The following is a 6,000-nucleotide window of genomic DNA, read 5'->3' as shown; positions in this document are numbered from 1 at the left end:
CATAATTTAAAGTTTCTTTTCCCCACCTTGAGGAACTTGGAATTTTCTGACAGATAAAAAATGATGTAACAAGATGCCTGGATCCTGCCTGGGCATTGAGTGTTCCTGTGAACTCCTGAATCCCTTATCCTGGTATGCCATTCTCAGTTTGGGTCCCCAGGCTTTAGCATTAAATAAATATTTATATATTAATATTTAATAGCAAAATAGGAAGTTGTCACAACTCACTTTTTCTTCCAGGTATATCCCTGAGTGCTTTAACTACAGAATCATGGAATATCCTGGGCTGGAAGGGACCCTCAAGGATCATCAGTCCAACTCCTGGACACCCCAACACCCCAGCCTGTCCCTGAGAGCATTGTCCAAACTCCCCTTGGACCTGGAATGGCCTGGCTGGGCTTTGTCTGAAAACTCCTTTTCTAGGAGCTGTCAGACAAAGAAAATGCTGCTTGAATTTCAGTCAATGAAATGAATTTCTGGGCTTTTCCCCAGCCTGTAACAGGCAATGCTTCAAGTTCATCCCCAACAGCCCAGCTCGAGAAAGCCCAGCTCGAGAGAAGAGCCCAGCTCGAGAGAAGAGCCCAGCTCGAGAGAAGAGCCCAGAGAAGAGCCCAGCTCAAGAGAAGAGCCCAGCTCGAGAGAAGAGCCCAGCTCGAGAGAAGAGCCCAGCTCGAGAGAAGAGCCCAGCTCAGAGAAGAGCCCAGCTCAAGAGAAGAGCCCAGCTCGAGAAGAGCCCAGCTCGAGAGAAGAGCCCAGCTCGCAGCTGGCTCCTCCAGCTGGGTGCTGTCAGACTGATCTCAGTGTTGGGTTTATCTCAGTGTCAGCTTTTATCAATGTCAGATCTCAGTGTCAGTTTATCTCAATGTCAGATATATCAGTCAGCTCTCAATTACAGATTTATATCAGTGTCAGGTTTATATCAGTGTCAGATCTCAATGACAGTTTTATATCAGTGTCAGATTTATATCAGTGTCAGACTGAGCTCAATGTCAGGTTTATATCAGTGTCAGGTTTATACCAATGTCAGATATATCAATTATCTCAGTGTGAGGTTTGTCTCAGTGTCAGGTTAATCCCAGTGTCAGGTTAATCCCAGTTTGAGGTTTATACCCATGCCAGGTTAATCCCAGTGCCAGGTTAATCCCAGTGCCAGGTTTATACCCAGTGCCAGGTTAATCCCAGTGCCAGGTTTATGCCCGTGCCAGGTTACTCCCAGTGCCAGGATAATCCCAGTGCCAGGTTTATACCCAGTGCCAGGTTAATCCCAGTCAGGTTTATACCCATGCCAGGTTACTCCCAGTGCCAGGTTTATACCCAGTGCCAGGTTTATGCCTGTGCCAGGTTTATGCCCATGCCAGGTTAATCCCAGTGCCAGGTTTATACCCAGTGCCAGGTTATGCCTGTGCCAGGTTTATGCCCATGCCAGGTTAATCCCAGTGCCAGGTTTATGCCCATGCCAGGTTAATCCCAGTGCCAGGTTTATGCCTGTGCCAGGTTACTCCCAGTGCCAGGTTTATGCCCATGCCAGGTTAATCCCAGTGCCAGGTTACTCCCAGTGCCAGGTTTATGCCCATGCCAGGTTAATCCCAGTGCCAGGTTAATCCCAGTGCCAGGTTTATGCCTGTGCCAGGTTACTCCCAGTGCCAGGTTACTCCCAGTGCCAGGTTGGTGATGGCAGCACTGGGCTGCTACCAGAGGAGCAGAGATCTGCAGTGCACTTTGGACCAGCACTGAACCTCCCTGTGCCTGCCCTGGGAGGAGCCTCCTCTGATCCTGTGCCAGAGAGGATTGATAACTCTAAATCTCCAATTAATTGATCAGAAATACCAATTCCTCCTGGATCCCTGCCCCACATTCCCTGAGCACCTGTAAAGAGTTGCAAAAGCACCTCATGGATTTAAGCACCCAAATCCCATTGACTCTGGGAGTCATTTACTGTAGAAAATGAGATTTGGTTCTTAACCCCCTTTGGAAATGTCACACCTCGTTTGCCTTTCTTTAAAAATCCTCGTGCAGGGCGCTTCTGGCTCTTCCTGCTCTTTTTATCCCTCTGGTGCTGTCTCCAAGCCCAGGAGTTTGTGCAGAGACACCCAAAGCTCTGGGGGTCACACGCTGAGAGCTCCTGGGGCAGGAGCAAGAGGTGAAATCCCCTTTTCCCTTCTCTCAGGGGGCTCCTGCTCCGTGTGTGCACCAACCCCAGATCCCACCCTGCCCTGGGCACAGCTCCCAGCTGGAACTGGAGGAACTGCATCAGCCTGGCCTTGCTCAGGGCAGAGCTCAGTGATGCCCCTGCCCATCTTCCTGTCCCCTCCACCCAAGGAGGGGGAGATTCCCAACATCCCATCCTGGCCAGCTGCTCCAGTGCCACCAAAATCAAATTCATCTCTGGCCTGTAAAGCTTTTTGCTTCTTGGCAGAAGTTGGATATCTTTTCCCCCTGTGTTTTGTATTTTTCTCAAGGCTGGAGCTTGGTTCAGTGATTCCATAGAGTGGCTTAATAATGGGAATTTTTTAGGAAAATTCATTGGTACACTAATATTACACAGGATTTCCTGATGAATTCACATAAATGACTGAATTATGGATTAAAAATTATATATAGATTATAGATTAAGAATAATATATAGCTATTAGAATAATTAATTATAGATTAAGAATAATATGTAGAATTACAGATAAAGAACAGTGTTCCCTTCTCAGTGCTACTGCATTAAAAATCCTGGGAATGAAAGTTGATCTTTGGCATTAATCTGCCAATGGACATCCATGGAAAATGGATTCCATATAGAGGAATCGTACAGATGATACACTTTTTATAATTATTCATTTTCTCTAAGTTACACAGGGTCTTTTCCCCTGGATTGGGATGATTTCTTTGTCTTTCCACAAAGCAAAAAATGCTGAGAAAGGAAACCTGTTTTCAAACTCCTTTTTTTTCTGCCAAAATTTTTTTCCTCGGCATTAAATAAAGCACAGACAGGGTTTGCACGTTCTCTGTCAGTGTCATAGGGGAAGCAGAGTAAGAAGATGGGGAGAAGCTGCTCCCCTCCAAATTTCCCCTTCAGAATCAATGAGCTCATAGTGGAAAACCAGGCTGTCATCGAAAGAGCTTTTCACAATCTCTATGTTTTAATATTTAAAAATTCCTCTGGTGGATCACAGGAAACCATCCCATGGTGGAAGTTCCACCCAGAGGTGTCTGTGCTCCAGGAATGGATTTTGGGATTCTTGGCATAAAGCTTGGGCACCGAGGCACTCCATGTGTCCTGGGACCTGAGCTGAGCCAAGGGAATGAGGAAGGCTTGATGCAAACACACACTGAAAATGTGCGTTTGTTTGTATGAATTATTAGATGTTTATTTGTATTAAGGAGCAACTGTCCGTGTTTCAGCAGTGAGCAGGCACTTGAAGAGCTTTGTTAAGCTCTGCATTAGTCAGTGTCACCACAGAGAAGTGCATCCCTGGGAGCAGAAAAGGGCTGGTGAGCTGAGGAGAAGGAGCAGGAAATGCACAGCAATTCTCTGCTGCCCGTGTTTGTATCCGTGACTGACCTCAGCTCCCAGGCTGCCTGTCACTGCTGGCCTGCTGTAATCCCCAAAGGGATTTTGGGTACTGCAAATTGTCTTAACTGGGAACAAATCTGAGCCCAGCCTGAGCCCAGCCTGGGCTCTCTCTCCCCTGTGCCCAGGGCTGTGTTTGCAGCAGGAGGGGAGGGGTCCCTGCCCCCTGAGCTGCTCCTCGCTCCAAAATGGGCTCGTGGAAGGAGGACAAGCAGCTGAGCTGGGAAAGGGTGCCCAGCACAGCCTCCTTTGAGCTGCCCTCCGAGGCAGGCAGGGACCAGCGTGAGGAGGGGACACCTTTGTCACCTGGAATGCTTTGGGTCCCTTTGGAATGCCCAGAGCTCCATCCTGTCCATCCTGTCCATCCTGTCACCGACACAGAGTTCAGGTCAGCAGCCCAGTGGCTGCTGCTCAGTTCTGTGTCAGGAATGGCTCCGTGACCCCCTCTGAGCCAGAGATGGGATGGGAGAAGCTTTTGGGATGGGAAGGGAGCAGCTTTTGGGTTGTTCAGCATTTGGGATGGGAAGGGAGCAGCTTTTGGGTTGTTCAGCATTTGGGATGGGAAGGGAGCAGCTTTTGGGTTGTTCAGCATTTGGGATGGGAAGGGAGCAGCTTTTGGGTTGTTCAGCATTTGGGATGGGAGGGAGCAGCTTTTGGGTTGTTCAACATTTGGGATGGGAAGGGAGCAGCTTTTGGGTTGTTCAACTTTTGGGATGGGAGCAGCTTTTGGGTTGTTCAGCATTTGGGATGGGAAGGGAGCAGCTTTTGGGTTGTTCAACATTTGGGATGGGAGCAGCTTTTGGGTTGTTCAGCATTTGGGATGGGAAGGGAGCAGCTTTTGGGTTGTTCAGCTTTTGGGATGGGAAGGGAGCAGCTTTTGGGTTGTTCAGCTTTTGGGATGGGAAGGGAGCAGCTTTTGGGTTGTTCAGCTTTTGGGATGGGAAGGGAGCAGCTTTTGGGTTGTTCAACATTTGGGATGGGAGCAGCTTTTGGGTTGTTCAGCTTTTGGGATGGGAGCAGCTTTTGGGTTGTTCAGCTTTTGGGATGGGAAGGGAGCAGCTTTTGGGTTGTTCAGCTTTTGGGATGGGAAGGGAGCAGCTTTTCTCCTGCCCAGAGCTGCCCTCCCCGCAGCCCCGGTGCTCCGCCCGTGCCCAGCTCTGCCAGCAGCTCTGGCACAGGGAATTCCCGTGTTTGAGGAGCAGGCTGGGCACTCTGGGATGGGCAGGGAGTCATCAGGGCTGCCTGGGAATGCAGGGCCTGGGGTTGTGTCCTGTGGGGTGGGAAGGACTTACAGCTCAGCCACCAAAGGTGAGTGTGCCCCCATTCACGCCCCGTCTCTTGCCTGGCCCCAGCCTGGAGGGACAGGAGCCAGGGAATGGCTCCCAGTGCCAGAGGGCAGGGATGGATGGGATTTTGGGAAGGAATTGTTCCCTCTGAGACCCTGGCACGCATTTCCCAGAGCAGCTGTGGCTGCCCCTGGATCCCTGGCAGTGCCCAAGGCCAGGTTGGACAGGGCTGGGAGCAGCCTGGGACAGTGGGAGGTGTCCCTGCCATGGCAGGGGTGGAATAGGTGATTTTTAAGGTCTCTTCCAACCCAAACCATCCTGGGATTCTGGAGCAAAGGAGCAGGATTCTGGCACTATAATCCCTGCACTGTGGGAATCCTGCCCCTGGCAAGCACCTGGAATCAACTTGTGTCTCTCCATTAATTCCTAAAGTGTGTCAGGTTGAATTTCAAACCTTTTTTAAGCAGTGTTTGCCTGGCAAACAATGAGAATTGTGTTCAATTACTTCACAGACTATAAAAAAAAATCCACACAACCTTTCGTCATTTTCAAAGCCCATGTGGAGCACAGGGCTCTTCTTATGCCTGAGGTCTAAAGGAACACCAGGTTCAGATTATATTTAAAAACTGCAGCATAAGAATGTGCAAATATCAGGTATCTCAAGATAGAACTAATTGTTTATTTTTTGGTTGACTTAAGTCTCAATTCCTAGAACAAACACAACTCAAAACCAGCAATTAAAAATCAATATTCCCTTTCCTGCTGATTGATGTGGGAGCTGGGATTAGAGGTCATGTAATTATCTCTCTCATGCTTATCAGGTAGCAAGAGTTTTAGTTTATTGAACTTTCTCTTTCTGTCTTCAGTCTGTGTTTCCCATCAGACACTCTGGAAGTTTATTTGGTCTCTTCACTCTTCCTCTGTGATGAAGACAGAATGAGAGACAGAAAACCAGCGAGGAAAGGAAATGAGTCTGGCAAGCCACTAAAGGTCGCTTTACAATCTCATAATTTCATTTCCTCCTCGAAGTTTACCTGGGACTCCCAAATATTTTTTTTTTTTTTTTCTGGCTGTAGCTGTGTAATGTAAATGTGTAATGTAAAATAGGAACTGGAGCCACGTGTTGCAATCCTGTGGTATTGCGGTGGCAGGGAG

The sequence above is a fragment of the Vidua chalybeata genome, chromosome 15, assembly GCF_026979565.1.
Source record: "Vidua chalybeata isolate OUT-0048 chromosome 15, bVidCha1 merged haplotype, whole genome shotgun sequence".
NCBI lineage: Eukaryota > Metazoa > Chordata > Aves > Passeriformes > Viduidae > Vidua > Vidua chalybeata.
Note: the sequence above shows the minus strand (reverse complement) of the source record.